Below are 20,896 nucleotides of genomic sequence, written 5' to 3' on the forward strand. Positions count from 1 at the left end.
TGACTTTTGCTATTATCACTTAAGATTACCATTTTTTCTTGAACTCCCCCAACAATGATAAAATATCATCAAAGAGAATTGACTGTCAAATTACTTCCCAAATTAAATTTCAGCCTAACATATCTCTCTGGGAACTAAAGAAATGAGAGACCTAATTTTTTATGACATTAGAGATCATTTCATCTAACTTTCTCATTTTACTCATAATGAAACTAGTGCTGAGAGAGTTTAAATGTCAGCTGTCAAATTCCAGCATGGATTTGCAGCAGTCTTACTGAAAAAATAATAATGGTATTCTACGGAGATATTGTGTTAAAGTACAGTAAGAAATGAACTCTGAGAAACAGAAAATTTGCAAGTACGTCTGCTTCCATTTTCTAATATTATTCCCACAAACCACATGTCTTTGAAAATGTTAAACAGTCATATACTTGCATGATGCTTTTCTTTTTCTCCCTTTTTTTCTATTTGTTCCCCAAAGTGATTTAGAATACAGATTTTATTCTACATCCTTTCATAGCTTTCCTATCTTTGATCAAAGAAACTCAGTCCCTCATAAAATTTAGGTTACTTTAAAACAAGTAACCTAAACAATAATCTGGAATTTATTGGATCTTATAAATCATTGAACACTAGTTGAGATAAAGGACATGGAAAACTCAAGTTATTTGTTCAGTTTTTTTGTATATGGCACTATAGTAACTCTAAAAAGAGCAGTTAAAAATACAGTAATATTCTAGTGTTAAGGTATTTGTAAAAACATGTTTATCTTAAGTTGTCTTTAACCTGAGATATTACCTGACAACTAAAGTCAATGCAATGCAGCCAAAGGAAAAAACAAAACGAAACCAAAAAAAAGCACTAAGATTGTTTTCACAAAAACTAGATCAGCTTTCTCTTTTAAGTTACCCTAGAATTATAAAAGATCATGTTTACCAAAGAAAACAATGAGATCCTGTTACTGAATTTTGATTTGTTTTATTTTGTTTTGTTTTTAAATGGCCCAGCATTATGCTAAGATTTTTACGTGTCTTGTTTTATTTCTTATATTGATTATGCAGAGGTATTTTCATTTTAAATATATAGAAATTAAGTTTCAGGGACTGAATCACCTTATTTTAGGCCACGAAGATTCATTTTGCCTTTAAAAATAAATGTCTCTACCTTGTCTTCTGTGTCCTGCACAATTCTAAATAAATCTGGCTACTGCCTATGTCTCCCTCTTCTCTCAGATCAGTCTTTGCTTTTCTTACTGTGTTTCACTCACACTGGCTTTCCAGATGTTACATCTGTTCCGACTTTGTGAACTTTACATCTGTCCTCTACCCTACATTTTCCTACAGCTGACCTCTTCTCCTTACTCAGTTTATAGCTTTCGTGCCAATTCTTCAGAGGGCCTTCTCGAAACTCCCTACCAAAAACTAGGTTTGAATAGTTTTCACCATCTCAGCAACCTGTTAGTTAACACGTACCACAATACATAATTATATATTTGTCCTGTTATTTCACAGTCTGTATGAGATCAGGAATTTTAACTTAGACGAGTATCTAGAACAGCTATGTACACAGAAAATGTAAAGAAATGAATACTTAAAAATGGACGAAATCAGTAAAACAAATGGAAGCCAGGTGTGTTTCACAACACTCACCCTTCCTCTCTCCCTGCTCCTATTTTATTTGTTATACTCTGTTGCCCAGCAAAGATGCACTTATAATTGGGCTTACCAGAATGTCTCCCTTCTCTGAATTCTGTTTCCCTCTGAAACTTATGAATTAATTAGACTTATTGGTCAGTAAGGCATAGGTTTATAGCTCATCTTCCCATCTTGACTGCAACCTACATAAGTCATTGTTTGTGCTCATGATAATGCTAAACGATTTTTCAACAGTGACACCCCTCACATTTCACTGGCTAGAACCGGATGCAGGATCCAGTGCAACCATCAGAGGGCTCAGAAGTGAAACCCATCATAAGTCCAGAAAGGAGGAGAACCAGAAATATTTGTGGATACAAGTATTGACTCCAGTGGGGAGAATAAGGGAAGAGAGAAGAGAAGAGAGGGAGAGGAGAAAAGTCAAGAAAGAGCTAAACGAGTAGAGTGAAAATAGTAATCAAGGATTATAATTGTGATGTGATTTTGGGATGTGTCAACTTGGTTAGGCTAAAGTCTCCAGTTATTCAACCAAACACTAATGCAGATGTTGCTGAGAATGAATTTTGCAAATGTAAGTAAAGCCCTTATTCAGTTGACTGTAAGTAATGGAGATTATCCTGGATAATCTGGATAGGTCTGACTTAATTGAAAGGCTTACATGCAGGACTGAGGCTTTCCCCAATAAAAACTTAAAATCGCTTCAGTTATAACCTGTTCAATAAAAACAAACTGCCTGTCTTCCATGAGGGAGGCACTTTGAATAACATTTGAAATTAGTGAAAATTCACACACGCAGAATGATTCTCAACTGCAAAAAGTTGATATTAATCGAATACTCAATCACAGTATTTTATGAAATTGGCCAAAAGCAGCACTAGAGCATAAGAAAAAAAAACTACAAAATAGAAAGGAAGGTGTGAGAACCAATCAGGAAAGCTGAGAAATATTTCTCCCCATGCTCCCCCAAAACAAAAACAAAAGTGAGAGCAAAAACAAACAAAAACAAAACAAAACTTTTTCTAAGGGTAGTTCAGTAAAACACTAGGGATAATTCACCAAAATTCCCACTGCCCACCATCTCCCTTGTAGAGATTTGGCTTTGGGGGACTTCAACTCTAGAGGCTGCCAAATTTTGACTCATTCATGTTGGCAGGTGCCATGAGACAGGCTTCTAAGGATATAAAACCCTAGTGTTGTACTTCAGAAAGAGACTGCCGTATTGAAAGGAGACACCTGAGCCTAATGGTGCCCCTTTCCCGGGGATGTTAATGCAAGGGGGTCTCAAGGGTCTCATGCCTTCTGAAATGCCAATGCACTTTATAATGTCATAAGAAAAGCAAAACAAGGAGGTGCTGGGGAGAGAAAGGATGAGGGGCCAAATCAGGAAGAGCTAGAAATAAAAGGACATAAAAAATGTGGGAAATTCGCCTTTTTGTGATTCTCCCATTTGCGAGCCATAGCCAAATGTTCCTTGCTTCTGCTCAGTTAGGTGATGTGCCTTGCTCAAGAGCAGCAGCTGAACATGCATTCAGAGATCTTCGCACCCGTGTTTATTTAGCATCCCTCCAAAAGTCACATACTCTCTGGTCCCTGAGGTCTTTGCCGAAGAAAGTTGGATAGATACGGGTCAAGTAAGTCCTGAGGAGGAAAGAGGAAATAGCCCTGGCTTCAAGAGAAAGACAGCTTTTCACAGGTCACATTAACATTGCTTTGTCACTACCCTGATGGTCCTCAGAGCACTGGTGATCTTAATAGAAGCAATGTGTAGGGACAACACACTGTCCTCTCATTAGAATGCCAGCCCAGATGTCTTACGGTGATGGGGAGAAAAGATGCAGAAGAAATTCAAAGGCAGATCATTTCTTCACAAACTGAGGCCTGTTCGATTCTGACTTGTGTAAGGGGAGGGAGCTATAAGGGTAGGGACATGGTCTTTGGCAGAATGTTGAGGGTTAGATACACTAATTCAACACCTACCTTTTGTGAGACATGCAACAAGTTATGGCCCACAAGTCAAATCTGGCCCACAGCTTGTTTTTTAAAATAAAGTTTTATTGTAATACAACCACACCCATTTATTTGTATGTTGTGTAAGGTTGCTTTTCTGCTCCAACAGCAGAGTTGAGAATGGACTGCAAAATTTAAAAATACTACTAGCTGGGCCTTTACAAAAAATGTTGCCCAGGCTTAAATGTTAAGGCTATGCAGAAAAATAGTACATGGCCCTTTCTTTGCCTACAAAGACCTCTTGAATCTGAAATGAGTTATTTTAAAACAATCTGACACATGCTTAGGAAAAAAGCATCCACATCATGCTTCGGGAGGGAAGGAGAATACTTAAGTCAGCTAGAGCAATCAAGAAACCTTTCCTAGAGAAGTTGAGACCTGACCTGAGTTTGGTTAAGTTGCTTATTTGTTTGCCTATTATATGCTTGTTTTATTTATTTTTTTATTTTAAGAGAATTTAATTTTTAATTGAAGCCTACTGGTTGTACATATTTATGAAGTATAGAGCTATATTTTAATACTTTTAGACCACGTGTGATGAACAAATCAGGGCAATCAGTTATCCATCATTGCAAAAATTTGTCATTTCTTTGTAATGAGAATATTTGATCTCCTCTCTTCTGGCCGTTTGAGAACATGATATGAATTATGGCTAATTATAGGTGCCTAGAATGACTGTACACCACTAGAACTTATTTTTTCTGTCTAATTTTGTTTCCATTAACCAACTTCTCCCTATCTCCCACCTTCCCAGCCTCTAATAACCACATAAAATTCTTACACTATTTCTTATACTTTAAAATTTAGCCTCAGTGTCTCTCATTTTTGAGGCTTTTCTCACTCATCCAAGGTTTGCAATTATTTATATTTCCAGACATTACCAAGTTATTGTTTTATAATCATAGGATTTTTCTTTCTAACCTTCTCTAACTCTTTCTAGCATTTATCTCTTCACTAACTCTCATTGTTTTTTCCCGTCTGGTTTTTAACCATGTGTTTTATATATAAATGAAATTTATCCATATTTTTTTATGAATTCTGGGTTTTAAGTTATGCTCAGAAAAATGATCTCATTCTATGATAAAATGTTAATTACATATTAATATTTTACGTTAATGCATCATTGTGTACATAAGTAATTTGTTTTGAGATATGTAGATTCAGCTGTGCTTTTTCCGTCTAACCAGCAAATCCTTTCCAGCATCAGTTATTGTGGAATTCACTTTTTCTACATTATATTGGAATTCTGCTTTTCATTTCCTTATCTATTTTGGTATAATGCTTAACTCCACTTTGTTTTATTGATCTTACATGTTTCTTCTTATGCCAGTATCTTACATTTGACAATCACTGAAGTTCTGAAATATGTCTTAATATTTGGCAGGATTCTTCTATTTTCATTACTCATTTTTTAAGTCTTCATTATTTTTATTTTTAATTTTATATTTATTTTTACAAATGTACTTTAGAATAATAATATTATCAAATATCTCTCAAAATGTCTTGCTGCAGTGAGTTTACTTTTAATTTATGGATGAATGCAAAGTAAATTGACATCTTTACAAACTTGTATTTTTCTAATCAAAACCAAACATGCCAGGGGTTATATTTTCTAGTAATGTAGAAGACTAGATGTTCGGGGAATGATATAGTAGAAAAAAGTATTTTCACAGGGAAAAAATGTGAAAATGCACCAATTCAGATAGGTGAACAATTGCTGAAGCTTACATTTGTCCTGGGGATGTTGGATTGTCCTTATGGTTTAGAACCTTGGTTTATATGGACTGTCAGTCCAGAGGTGAGAAATAAAGCCTAAGGCCCAAGCAAAATAAGATGTGTATGTAATCAGAGATTCCTAAAATCTGAATCCTCAGAAAGACAACCCCTTAGAGAATAAACCAGAAAAAAAACAAAAACAAAAATAAAACCAAAATGAATAAAACCTCAGAAGAAGGTGTGAATATATTTAGGCTTGTGCATAGATGGAATAAAGAAAAACTGTCCCACGAGGTTTCCTAACCACAAGCCTGATCTCATGCCTGTTTGGAGAGAGAATTCACAATTCCTTCATAGACTGAAGATATGGCAACAAAATCATTTAGATAGGTCCCTAGATGCAAGCCTATGTGATCCTACAAAGGCAAACACAAATCATCCCTGGAGAAATAAACTTTAAAGTCAGAATCTAAAGATAAAGGACTGTTAAGTCATATAAAATACAGAAGGCACAAGCAAACAGAACTAAGATTAAGCTTTAACATTAAATGATGGACACAAAAGTACTGCTGATGTTGGAAGTATCAGATAAGAATAAGAAATAATTGACTTTCATATGATTAAAAGTTTTTTCAGGTTATCTAACAAATCTAAAGGCTATCAACTATGCCTTTTGAAAAAATAAACAAAAAGAATGCAGGAAAGTTCAGACAAAAAGAGAGTAAAGTAATTTAAAAATAGATTTAAGAAAATAATGCAACATGGAGGCACTAAGTGGCAGAAACCATGAAAAAATATTGAGCTAGATAATAATGAAATGAGTATTTTTAAAACATCTAATTAAAATTCCAGAAAAAGCCAGAATAATGAAGTAAAAGACATATTTAAAATTTAATTAAGCATGTTTGACTCTTGAAAAAAGACAGAACTCATTATGTTCACAAACCTTGAATATTATAAAAGTTGACTCACCAAAAAATTAGCATAAAACCAAGGAATTATTACATTAAAAAGATGGACAAAAAGTAACCTCAAATTAAGAACAAATTGTTTATTCACCAAGAATCACAGATGATTTTGTTGCAGTAAAGAAGAGAAATGTTAAAAAAGTGGAATAATATTTACAATATGAGAAAAGAAATCAACTCTCAATTAAGACACATTTCAAGAGCAAATTAAGAATTCAGACACTCAAGAAAAGTTTACTAAAACAGAGCACCACTATACAAAATATTTAAAAATATACTTAAGGAAGAATAAAAATATTGTCAGAATAGAGGTAAAAGATGAAAAGAGGAAGAATGACGAGGAAAAAAAATGAGACCCTCATAAAAAATCAAGTTATTAAATAAAATAACAACAATGACAGTAATAATATACAATTTTGGACTTACAGATTACAAGATAGAACATAATGACTCAAGTGCGATAGCATTTAAGTCATGAGAAAATACAGCCCCCGTTATTCTAATACCCTTGTACGGTTTTTAAGAATACTGAGACTGTTTTTGTTAGACTATATATAAATTTTGTTAAGCTAAATGGGAATTTAAATACATCTAATATCAGTGCTAAAAGAGTATGTAAACTTTCAAGCTAATAAATAAAAAAAATAATGAAATAAAAACCAAAATATTACATGTAAAGAAAATGTCTATCACTTAGAGGACGAGGAGTATGTTGCAAAAGTCACAAATACGTCATACATAGGACACTTTTCACAAACGTTGCAGTCTGTAGGCTCCTTCTCTGGCAGACAAACTGCCTCATGCTTTGCTATAATGTCCTTTTACTTTCTCTGGCAGACAAACTGCCTCTTGCTTTGCTATAATGTCCTTTTACTTTCTCTGGCAGACAAACTGCCTCTTGCTTTGCTATAATGTCCTTTTACTTTCTCTGGCAGACAAACTGCCTCTTGCTTTGCTATAATGTCCTTTTACTTTCTCTGGCAGACAAACTGCCTCTTGCTTTGCTATAATGTCCTTTTACTTTCTCTGGCAGACAAACTGCCTCTTGCTTTGCTATAATGTCCTTTTACTTTCTCTGGCAGACAAACTGCCTCTTGCTTTGCTATAATGTCCTTTTAGGGATCGCAACCCTCGGTGTTGCTCCCGCACCTCGCTCAGCCAGTGAGCGGCCGGTCTGTATGTGGGATCCGAACCCTCGGCGGGAGCGCCGCCGCACTTCCCAAGCGGCACACTGCTACAGTGCGCCACCGGGCCGGCCCTACTTTTTTCATTTCAAACAGGGTCTTCTGCTGTAGTCAGCCAGATCCCACATAGGCACGTGGTTTAATCAGGAGTTTGAGTTTTCTTCCTACTCTTGGTTCAGCTCTTGGGTGAAGCTTTCTTTCTTTCTTCTCTTTTTTTTTTTTTTTCCAAAATACTTTAACATTTATTTGTACATATTTGTGGGGTACAGTGTGTTGTTTCAATTCATTTATACACTGCACAATGATTCACTTAGGGTAGATAGCGTAGTTTTGTACCCATTAATCCATTTTTCTTCCTTCCTCCTACCCCTTGCCCCACCTCTGGTGCTTTCTGAAGGTTAAATCACCCAGCTTGGATGTCACCAAACGTAAGACACTCAAGTTTGGGAATGTAAAACCCTTTTATCTCTCTTTAAAACACAGATCCACCCATGGACTATGAGTCCTACTGTAAAGCCTTTGGAAAAATTGTCCGTAAAGTAATGACATCTGGATTTATTGGGTAAGTGACATTCTAAACAAGTGACAGTAGAACCATAATGAGAAGAGCAAATTTTCAGACAGGACCATTTGGCAAGGATCAACTGTGCCTGGATGTGATGATTAGCCATGTCTTTATAACAGAATAAAGTGCCCTGCTGGGTTGTGTCTTCCATAGGCAGGAAGAAAACAAATTCCGTGGTAACTCACTAAAATTTAAGCCTACTTTCTCAAGTTTTTTTTTTTTCTTGTTCTTGTTGACTTATAAAACATAGTCACCCAAGAATTTTTGCAACAACTAATCTTTGATTTCACAATTTCCTATCTAGATTTCTGACCAAGTGGCTTCTCTTAGAATAGATTCTGAAACCCAGTCATTATTTCTTTGACTGTCTAACTTGTTTTATCCCTACTTTTCAGCTTTTTCCTTTCCAGCCCAGCAGTTTGGTGGTGTCAGAGCAGAGTGGTTAAGAGTTCTGAAGATGGAGCCAAACTGCTTGGATTGAGATATGATCTTTGCAATATACTGGCGTGTGTATAATCTTGGGGCAAGCACTGAATATCTTAAATGTCCATGTTCTCATCAGAACAACAGAGAAAAATAATCAGAATCACAAAATGGAAAAAGTTTACAAATATTCAGTTCTCCAAAGAAAAACTGCAAATACTCAAATGTATTAATTACAAAGATGAAATTTTTCAAGATGCACTGTATACTTAGAAATGACAGATATTGGTGACATCTAGTGTGGGGATGTGAGGAAACAAAAACTGTTAACCAATTCTTGCTGAGAATGAAAAATCATTCTGACTTTTTGAAAATAATATTCTCTCTCTAAAGGGATATTTTAAAACGTAGTTTATATAAATATTTGCATATGTGTAATAGCATTTATGTAATCAAATGTTGATTTAAAATTTCATTATAGTAGTACGAATGTGCAAACATTCTAAACCCTTCTACTGATTATGCTGTTATTACAGCATAATAAATATAAGTATGCTATATAATAATAATATAATCACACTATATATATTCTATATTATCAACTTATATTCACCTAATATATTGTGAAGTAGACAATCAGGTCCAATATATACAAGATATAAGAAGAGCATATAAATAAGCACAGTTTGTATTTCGTTATTCTCAGTGGTATGGTTTTTTTTTTAATTGAAATATATAACTGTAGTGATTGGTAAGTAGCTACATTCTAAGCATTGCAGGTAAATGTAGGATTGATTACTGGCTCAGTTATTTAAGTTAATGATTACCAAAGTTTTGGGTTTCACTGATCAGAAAATTTCACAAGCCAAATAAAGACCCTACAAAGAGTTGCCAAAGTGTATTTTGCCAAATTAAGCCTTTAAGATATCAAACAATAATCTATTTTTAGCATAAATCCTTTAAGAAAATATTTTAATACCAAAATAGTAAAACAAATACTTATCTCAGAATGAAAAAAAATTCTTTAAGCTGAAAAAGTATGAATTTTAGGAAAAATTGACTAATTCTAGTTTTTTTCTTTATCCTCACAGCAGACTTTTAAAAATTTTGTCATTGGTCTGCAACTTGTCATTTATGAAGTATTGATTAGGTAGTTCTCTTTTATTCGTGACTATTTCCAGCAAATAGTGGAGAAAAAAAAAAAAAAAAGAAGCATTTACGCAACTGAAGAAGGGGCAAACTGAAAACCAAACTTTAGCTGGGTTAGAAATATAAGCAAAGCTTAATGGAGAAGGTGAATGTTAATTTTAGAATCACAAGATGCCTTGTCAATAAGCCATGCCAGTAATTCTCAACTCAGGCCGTCCACTGAAATTACATAGAAAGTTTTAAAAGAAATATGATACACTGATCCTGTCTCTAGAGGTCCTGATTCAATTTGTCTGCTGTGAGGTTCAAGCTCAGGTATTTTTTTTTAAGAGCTGCCCATATGTGATCCTAACAAGGAGCTAGAGTTGAAAGTCACTGGTCGATCTTTTTATTTTTTTCTCTCAGTAGTGAAAAACAATTAATAAAGAAAGTGAATTGTGAGTTGTTCACCTTTATTGTTGTTGTTTTGGTGGCTGGCCGGTAAGGGGATCTGAAACCTTGATAAGTTGTTCACCTTTAGAAATAATTTGAAAAACAAACAAAAACAGAAAACAAAACAAAAAAAGTTTTTCAGCAACTTTACCTTAAAAAACTAGGGGTCAGATAACTTAAATGACCTACCCAGAGTTGCAGACCTACGTAAAAACATTGGTATCAATGTAAAACATATACATAAACTTTTCCTTTGTCTTTGAATATGATTAGTATTTCTTCTAAATACTGTGATTTATATATATTCTCCAGAATTAATATGGCAGTCTCAAATACTGGTTTTTAGGTGAAAAACTAAGAGTTGCCTTTTAAAAAGTGGCATTTATTCCTCATAAAAGAGATTATTAATGTAAGTCAAGGGTATATTTCCTGAATTTTTAGCATTCGGGGACAACTAAATTAAATTAAACCAGAAAGTGTTGTTGGGAGCTAATTCTTTCTTTGAACAAAGCACCCCAATTACTTGCAGGCCAGTATTCTAACAAGTGTGATACCATCGATCACGCCTGTATTTGTACCATATGATAGCTGAAAATGCAGATTCTTTGTCTAAGAATGGAGTTCAGAAAAATGCCTACGTTACAATTTCCTTTATGTTTCTTATTCAAACCAAAATTTTAGAACCATTGCTCTAATTCTTAATCAGGTGGTCATAGTTCTAAGTTCATCGTACATTTTTTTTTAAATCTTTTTGTTACTGTTGTTTATTTGCAAACAACTAGCAGACTTTATTCACATGGGAGCTGGATTAACTATTCTGCACAGGGCACCATTTCTGAGTGGGGTTTTAGCTAAGCCCCTGCGGTGTGATTCATACCCAGAAGTGATGCCTTAGAAATCTCAGTTCCATTACATAAGGTAGCTGGTACTGACTGATTAGGGTGATTAACAGAAGAAAACACCAGCTTTTAATCTTTTCTAGACTTTCAGGCTCCTGTGACCCAGAACTCCTCCTCTCCTTTCAAAATAGAGATAAAGAAGCTTAATTGATGCGTGGTTCCATTTCTAATTTTCCTGTGACTTTTAAAATTCATTTGAGGCCCTGGTCCTTGAGACTGTCCTCTAATCTTTGTAGCTGCTGTATTTCTATGTAGTCACTAGGAAATTTCTAAAGTTGTAGGACTGTTGTAGAAATAGTTATGTAGAAAGCAGGGAAATGTTACTTTAGGAAGGCATCTTACAATGAAAAAAATCAAGCCTAATCTATTGGAATCCTTGTTTAGGATTTGTGGAATACCTTTACATCTGTACTCACTTTTATTTTTGTTTTATTTGTTTAGGTGGAAAACAAACCATACAAGTATTCAGAAGAAATTTATTTACTTTCTTTTTTTCCCAGGTTAACTATGTCTCATATTATTTCCCAAGTCAATTTTCTACTATAATCAAGTGATTATCTAAGTTCCCCTAAATCGAATCTTTACTCATATTTAAAATTTTTCTCTGCCTTCTTAAATTTGATTTTTTCAGAAAACCAGCTTATTTTACAACCTGGATGCAACTTTTACTGAACATTTTTAATCAAAATTGAGTGACTGGTGTTTGTGTTTCCTGGAAGGAGAACTCTTCAGGAAGGATTTTGACAGCAGTGTATATATACCACACTCTTCTGTTCAGAGAGACAGAAATAGTTATGTGGTAGGGTGTAGAGGATTCCATCAGAGCCAGGCAGAACTGAATATGAACTGGCATTTTTTTCTGAAAATGAACTTAGTAATATATATTACAAGCCTTAAAAATGTCTATAGTCTTTATATAAAAAATTCTACTTTTAAAAGTCTTTATTAATAATCATATACAGTGTATATTGACAAAATAAAAAAAAAAGTCTTTATTAAAGAAATAGTCATGCAAGAATGTTTATACAAATTGGTATTTTAATAGAAAACAATTGAAAGCATCAAAATATTCAACATTAAAAAACATTTAAAGATGATAATATGACTTGAAAAATTATAATTTTAATAATATTAGATTACTTGATAACTGCCTTCCATATCATATTAAGAAATATGAGATAGAAAAGTGTAAACATAACTTATCCTAATACTGTAAAAAGTACATACATGCCTGACACTGTTTTGGGCTCGGGGGGGGCAACATAAAACAAAATAAACAACTCATTCTCAAGATATTTATAATCTACTAAGATGGAATAGCAGGAAATGTTAGGGAAACAGACAATCACCAAACAAAATTCTAATTAAAGAAGATAATTTTAGATATGAACAATAAATAGAATAATATGATAGAGAAAGAGGTGTATACTTTAGAAAGGGGTGTCAGTTATACCTATTTGATGCAGTGATTTTTTTTTTTTTTTTGTCTTTTTTCGTGACCGGCAACGGATCGCAACCCTCAGTGTCGCACCCGTACCGGACCGGGACCGGCAACAGAATCGCAACCCTTGGTGCTGCCCCCACACCTCGCTCAGCCAGTGAGTGGGAACCGGTCTGTATGTGGGATCCGAACCCTCGGTGGGAGCGCTGCCACGCTTCCCAAGTGGCGCACTGTAGCAGTGCGCCACTGGGCCGGCCCATGATGCAGTGATTTTTTTTAAATCAATTTCGTTGAACTGTAGTTTGCATATAATAACTGTAACCATTTAAAGTGTACAATTTGATGAATTCTATCTGTGAAATCACTACTGCGGTGAAGCTAATTATATTCATCACCCCCCCCCCATTTTTCTTATGCTCTTTGAATTCAATCTCTCTTCCCCAATCTCTCATTCCCTTTTATTGCCAAGTGGTATGTTATTGTATGGACGTACCATGATATGTTCATTCACTGTTGATGGATTTTTAGGTTGTTTCCAGTTTAGTGGCATTACGAATAAAGCTACTATGAATATCTATGTACGAATCTTTGCATGACATATGTTTTCCTTTCTCTTGGGGAAATACCTGAGGGAGAAATGCTTGAGTTGTAACACAGTTGTAGGTCTAATTTTTATTTTAAGTAAACTTCTAAACTGTTTCCGAAGTGGTTATATAATTAGACATTTCTTTTTTTTTTTTTTTTTCTTTTCTTTCTTTTATTGACTCAAAATTGATTATACATATTTTGGGAGTTCAACATTGAGATGTGTTGATCAAATCAATATTACTAGCATGTATACTGTCACAAATCATAATTATTCTTTTTGCCCCTTTTCCAATCTCTCCCCTTCCCCTCTCCCATCCCCCTCCCTCCTCTATTTATGTTAGATTTCTTCTCTCCTTCTGAAAGAATAATGGTTACTTTGCTAATTTGTTGCCTAGATGATCTGTCCATTGCTGAGAGGTGTGATCAGGTTCCCCAACATTATCATAGAGTGGACGCTTCCTCTGTCACTCTGGAAATGGGCTTTGTGGAAAGAGACATCCTCCTCCTTTCTTTATCTCTGCTGGTGACTCTCCTGTGTCAATGCATTCCAGTGGCTGGAGGACCATCTGCGTGGTGGTTGTGGCATCCAGCCACTTTCGCAGCAGCCATGGTTATTGTGGCGGCTGTGGTGGGCCAGCGACATGGAGTTGATGTTTTTGGCATGCTCCTTGCTGCTGGTGGTGTGCCTGTTTGGGGGGGAGCAGTCCCCTTCTCCATACCTTGGATCCCCAGGTGGCCCTGAGGTGCTGGCACAGTGTGTGTGGTTTTGGGAGGGGGTTCTGGTCCTCTTCTTTATGTCTCAGGTCCCTGGGGGGCCCTGAAGAACTGGTGTGGTGTGCCTGGTTGTGGGAGGGGGGTCTGGTTCCTGGCTTCATACCTCGGGACCCCAGGTGGGCATCAAGGCACTGGCACAGTGTGCCTAGTTGTGAGCAGGTGGTCTGGTCCCTGGCTACATGCCCTGGACCCCCAGCAGACCCCGAGGTACTGGCAGTGTGAGTGGGTGTAGCTGGGGGTCCTGTCCCCAGCTCCATACTTCCTGTTCCCTGGCAGGCCCCAAGGCGCTGGTGGTGTGCCTGGGCCAGAACTAATTTTTTGTCCTTTGCTTACTTCTAACATGGGGGAACTTCCTGTGGGAACCAGTACTTGAGCTGTGTGGTTGAGTAAATTGCTGCTTTGCTGCTGTTTCCCTAAGGAAGGCTTTTTGTGCAGCTCAGGGTTTAATGGTTGACCTTATAGGTACTTTTGGCTCCCCAGAGAATGTGTGCACCTGAGTTGTGTAGAAACTCTGGTCTGGGCCTGAGTTTTTTCATCAAACTGCACCCCATGCAATTCTGCATTCCCAACCAGTCTCCTCTGAGTGGTCCTGTGCTGATTGGGGGCAGGTTGGCTGTCCTTGCTGTTTCCCAGTGTTCTCCTGGTGGGCCTGTCTACCACAACTCCCGTGCTCCAAACATTTCCCATGGGATGGCCCTATGCTGGTCCCTTGTGTTGACTCACCCACCTCTGAATGGCTCCCGTTTTTCAACTGTTCTGGCTCCTTGCTCTTGCGTGGGTCCACAGGAACCCTATTAGTGGTCTTGCTGTCCTGGGGGCCATCAAGGCCCTCTTCTCCCCTGCCAACTCCAAGTAACTCCATCTGAAGGGCACAGCTGTGGCTTCTGCTGGCTCCTGCTCAGTGCACTCAGCAGCTGTAGAATTAAAGTGGCTATGGCCCGAAACTTTCAGAGCAGTTTTTCTTTCTCTCATTGTGGTTTCTCCTGCCTTCATGAACTCCGCAGGTCTCTCCTCCTCTTCCCCTGAGCTCCAGTGTCCCCAGCTTGTCTGATGTTATATTTTTATAGTTGTAAATTGGCTCATTTGTAGGAGAGAGTGATGCTGGGGACCATCTATTCTGCCATCTTGACCGGAACTCTGCTATAATTTTACATTTCCATCAGCAATGAATGAGAGTTCCAGTTGTTCCACATCCTATTAGCACTTGAAATTGCCAGTCTTTTTAATTTGGGCTATTCTTGTCGTTTGTCATTTGTGAAATACTGATTTAGGTATTTCCCTCCTGTGTGTGTAGTAGTGCGTGGCATTTGTCATCAAAAAATTTGTGAATTCTTGTATAACTAGTGGTGTTAAATATCATTTTATGTGCTTATGATCACTTGTCTTTTTTCTTTCATGAAGTGACCATACACGTGTTTTGCATTTTTTTAAATACTAGGTCTTTTATCTTTTCATATTTGAGAAGTTCTTTATATAGTCTGGATACAAAAACTGTGTGTGTGTGTGTGTGTGTGTGTGTGTGTGTGTGTGTGTGTGTGTGTGTGTGTGGATCTCAAGTACATTTTCCCTGAGACTGTGGCTTGACTTTAAGTTTTTTCCACAAGCTTTTCAAAAAGCAACTATTTTTAATGTTGAGAAAGTTCAATTTGTCATCTTTATCATTTGTGCTTGTGCTTTTGTATGGTGTGAGGTAATGATTAATCAATTTTGATTATACAGATATCTTAATTTATAGCACTGTTTGTTGAAAGACTATTCTGTTCCCTTTTGACGGTCTTGACACCTTTGATAAAAATCAATTGGCTTTGTAGGTGTGATTTTATTTCTGGACCTTTTTCATTTTCATTAATCTAAATGTCTACCATTTTATGATATTGATTCCTACAGGTTATAGCAAGCGTTGGAATTTGGTGGATAAGTTGTCTAATTTTTAAATTGGTTTGTTTATTTTAGATCATCTGCATTTCCAAATAAATTTTAGAGTAAGCTTGTGCATATCTACAAAACCACAACCTATAAATTTTATGAGGATTCCATGAAATTTATAGATCAATTTATGGAAAATTGGCTCTTTAACCATACTGAAAATCTATATTTAACAATCTTCCAATCTATATTTTTCCAATTACTTAGGCCTTCTTTAATTTCGCTCAACAATATTTACAATTTTCTGAGTAGAGATTACATTTTTAAAATTTGTTCCTAAGTATGTCTTTATTTTTGATACTACTATAAATAGAAAAAATTTTCTGTTACTTTTCATTTTTTTGCTGTTAGTATATGTAAAAATAATTATTTAAAAAAATAACTTTATAAGCCGATACTGCTAAATTCACTCATTAATTCTAGTAGCTTCATAATTCCTGAAATTTTCTTTATACACAGTTGTCAAGTGCAAAAAGAAACTCCTATTTCTTTAGTTTGAAAGCTTCTGCCTTTTCGTTACCTTATTTACTTATTTACTTTTTATCTTACCTTATTGCACTAACAAAGATCTCTAGTACCTGTTGAATGAAATAGTATGAGAGAGTGTTTTTGTCTTTTTCCCAGTCTTCGGGAGAAAGCAATTAATATTTCACCAGTAAGAATAACATCTGCTTTAGGTTTTTCATAGATATCCCTTATCACATTGAGAAAATCCCCTACTATACTTATTCTCCAGAGAGTTTTTATCTTAAATTAATGTTTAATTTTGTAAATGCTATTTCTACATATAATAAATTCATAATAGGATATTGTAGACTAAATGTTTATGTTCCTCAAAATTTATATATTGAAACCTTCATTCCCAGTGTGACTGTATTTGAAGATGGGGCCTCTCAGGAAGTAACTAAAGTTAAAAAATTTATAAGGGTGGGACACTGATTCCATAGGATTAGTGTTCTTATAGAAAACACACCAGAGAAGAGCTATTTCTCTCTCTCTCTCTCTCTCTCTCTCTCTCTCTCTCTCTCTCTCTCTCTCTTTCTCTTTCCACACACGCTAAGCCATGAAGAGAGCCCTTGGCAGAAGCCAAATTAGCTGGAACCTTGATTTTGGACTTCTAGCTTTCAGGACTATGAGAAAATAAATTTCTGTCATTTAAGTAATGGAGCTGTGATACATTTTTAGGCAGTGCTAGCATACTAGTACGTATAATTATCTTTATTCTGTTAAGGTGGTGAATTATACTGATATTTGATACTTGTATTTTTGTGATAAACCCTTACTTGGTAATGGTATATTGTTCTTTTTATATGTTGTTGGATTTTACTCGCTGACATTTGGTTAAGGACTTTTACATCTATTTCTATCAGGAATAGTGGTCTGTCATTTTCTTTTCTTTTGAAATGCTTCATCAGGTTGTGGTATTTGTGTTATCTGACCTCATAAAATAAGTTTGAGGTTTTCCTTTTCCCTCTATTTTTTGAAGAAAATTGTGTATTCTTCCAATTCACCAATGAAACCATTTGGATCTAGCATTTTTTTGGGGGGGGCGAAGATTTTTTTTATAGAGAATATAATTTCTTCAATAGATATAGGGCTCTTCATATTTTTATTTAATGTCAGTTTTGGTAATCTGTGTATATTAAAAATTTTAATCATTTCCTCGAGGTTGTTAAGATTGTTGGTGTGAAGTTCTTCATAATGATTTATTATTAACTTTTTAATGTCTGTAATATCTGGAGTTGTAAATACTCTTTCATTGTTGGTATAGGTGTTTTGTTTATTCTCTCTTTTTCTTGATAGCCTAGAAAGATTTTTAAAAATTTTGTCATTCTTTTCAAAGAGCCAACTTTTTACTTTATTAATTTTCTCTATTTTATGTCTGCATTCTATTTTATTGATTTCTGCTCTTTTCTTTATCATCTCCTTTCTTCTGTTTACTTTGAATTTATTTTGCCCTTCTTTGCTAGCTTCTAAATTTCATCTAATCTTAGGTCTTTAATTTAAAACTCTGTTGTTTTCTTGTGAAAGTATTTATAACTGCTCTCTGTAAGCACTGTTTACACAGGATTCCACAAATTTTGATATGTAGTATTTGTATTATTATTTTGTTTGTTATATTACATTGTAGTTCTTCTTTGAACCATGAAAGACTTGAAAGTATTTTCCTTAATTTGAAAAACAAGAGTTTTCTCTAATCTCTAATTATTACTAATTTCTAATTTATTTCTGCTGTTGCCACAGAACATATTTTGTATGAGTTTACATCTTTTACATTTATTTGAGCTAGTTTTGTAGCCAGAATATTGTCCATTTTGGTGAATTTATCATACACATTTGAAAAGAATTTTAAGTTGTTGGGTACAGGGCATCATAGCTTTCAAGTAAGTGGTTGTATTTCTTTACAACTTTTCTTGTCTAGTTTTTCTATTTTGCTGATTTTTTTTTTGAGGCTCTGTTATTTTGTACATACATATTTATAACTGTCATGTACTCCACATGAATTGGCCCTTTTATCATTATGAAATATCCCTTTTCCTCTCTGGTAACACTTCTTGTCTGGAAATGTCACTCCAGTTTTCTTAGAATTAATATTTTCATGGTATATCCTTTTCCATCCATTTATTTTTAACACAGCTTTGTCTATATTTAAGTTGTGTCTCATGTTAACAGCCTATAGATGAGTCTTTCTTTTTTATCTATTCTGAAAACATTTTTTTAATCAAAATGTTTCTTCCAACAATATTTAATGTATTTATTGGTATAAGTGTATTTAAGGCCTTCCAACTTACTGTTTGTTTTCTCTGCTCCTCTTTTCTTTTGTTGTTTTATTTTGTTTTGTTTGATGTTGCTGTTCTTCTGATACCCTTTCCTGCCTTCTTTTGGACTATTTGAAAGATTTTTAGAACTCTAGATTAATTTATCTTTTGGATTATTGAATATTTCTTATTTTAACAATTGTTAACCGACCCCTAACTGTAGTCAATGGTGTATCACTCCATATAAAATAAAGATACCTTGCAAACAGATAGGTCCATTTATACACACCCACTTTTCTTTGTGCTGTAGTGTGCAGTTCTTTTGTCTGTAGTTAAAGTGGTTGGAGGCTGCTCCTTGCAAACAGGTTTCAATCATCAACCACAGACTGGGGCAGAATTTAAACACAAACATGGCTTCCTTTCTCTAGTTCTTTCTTTCATAGAATCCTCCCCTCACATTCTGGCATGTTTGTCTGTGTCAGGACGTGTATTAGATTCACTGAGAACTTCAATCTTTTTGTATTATATATCAGCTGTGGTTCACTGATGTTGTAATTCTGAGCTGATAACTAAATAGCAAGAAGGACTCAGTCATATGAAAGCCCAGAGAAGGAGCAAACAACAAACAAGAGAACATGCACAAAGGGCCTAATCTAGAACAGAGTTAAGCAATGGCAAAAAAAAAAAAAAAAAAAAATCCACTGTGCATCACAGGTATGCAAATTATCTGTGAAAGAAATTCTACACAGACACACATGCAGTTAGAGATAAGGGAAACACAACAAAATATCTCTTAGTATTAGTAGTTATAGGTAATTTTAATTTCTTTTTTATATATTCTTGATCTTTATGCATTTTATTTTAGATCCCAAAAGAATTAAAAATGTAAAAGCAAATTGACTTCATGGAATGGTGTAGGAGAGATCATGAATTAAATACTCCTATCATCAGACCAAATGCATCTGAACAAAGAACCAAATTGTCAACCCACAGCTGAGTATCTAGACAGAATGAGGCCCTCCTTCATAACAGACTTTTTCAGGTGCTGAATGTGTTCAAAGGAGACTTGGGTTAAGGATAGAAGCTCTAGGCTGAAGATAAGAAGATTAAACAGGAATGACTCTTCGAACTCCTGAAATCCTCTCATTTTGAAGAGGGTGTGACCTTATGTTATTTGCTTCATGGAGCCAAAAGTTAACATTAAAAACAGATTGGAAGCCCTTTAAGTTTCAATCTCTTTCTGAGATTCAATTGTTCTAATTAACTGAAGAGGCCAAAAAAATATAAACAACACAGATGTGGAAAAGACTTTAACTTGCACAAATATAAGCCAATTTTATGTTCTCCAATATAGTAATGTTAGTATTACACCAGCTCGTTCCCATCTATCACAGCTTCCTTTTTCATCTCTAACACAACTAATGAATCACAAAGTCTCTGAAACATTCTCATTTCTCTCATATCTAGTTCTGCTCTTATTCTCATAGGTCAAGATCTTAAATTCTCTTGCTTAGATTTAGACGTTATTCTTACCTGCCTTTCCAACTGTGAGGTCCTACACAACTATCCTTCTAAAGCACACGTCTCATTGCTTAATTTTGTTTCTGCATATAATTTGATAGCTTACCATTACCTGGAACTATTGTTTGCAACCTTTCCAATTTTAGGTTAGTTAATACTCATAGACAACAAATACACAACGACTAGTACCTAGTAAGTGCTCAACAAATATTAACATGGCTCTTTCTGAGGTAAATTCTTTTGTTTTTCTCCTTTTCTTTTGAAACATAATTGATTACATGTTTGTGGAGTAGAGTTGAATATCAATACCTGTGTACAATGTGTGATGATCAAATCAGGATAATTAGCATATTCATCTCTACAAAACATAAGTATTGTTTGTGTCCATTAATCTCACCAACCCTCCTCCCCTTCCCCTTTCCCACCTCTAGTAACCACACTTCTATTCCCTCCTTGTAAAAAAGTTCAATCTATTACTGGGATTATTGTTTCTTTCTTTCCTTCTTTCTTTTTTTAGCTCCCACTTATGATTGAGAACATGTGGTATTTCTCTTTCTGTGCCTGGCTTATTTCATTTAGCATTCTCCAAGCTCATCCAAGTTGTTGCACGTGGCAGAATTTCATTCTTTTTATGGCTGAATAGTATTCCATTGTGTATTTATAACACATTTTCCTTATTCATTTGTCCATCGATGGACATTTAGGTTGGTTCCACTTTTTGGCTATTGTAAACAGAACTGCAATAAACATGGGAGTGAAGGTATCCCTTCAACATGATGATTTTCATTCCTTTGGGTATATTCCCAGTAGTGGGATTGCTGAACAGTATGGTAGTTCCACCTGTAATTGTTTGAGAAACCTCCATACTGTTTTCCACGATGGATGTGCT

Source organism: Galeopterus variegatus, unplaced genomic scaffold (genome assembly GCF_000696425.1).
Source record: "Galeopterus variegatus unplaced genomic scaffold, G_variegatus-3.0.2 Scaffold642, whole genome shotgun sequence".
Lineage (NCBI taxonomy): Eukaryota > Metazoa > Chordata > Mammalia > Dermoptera > Cynocephalidae > Galeopterus > Galeopterus variegatus.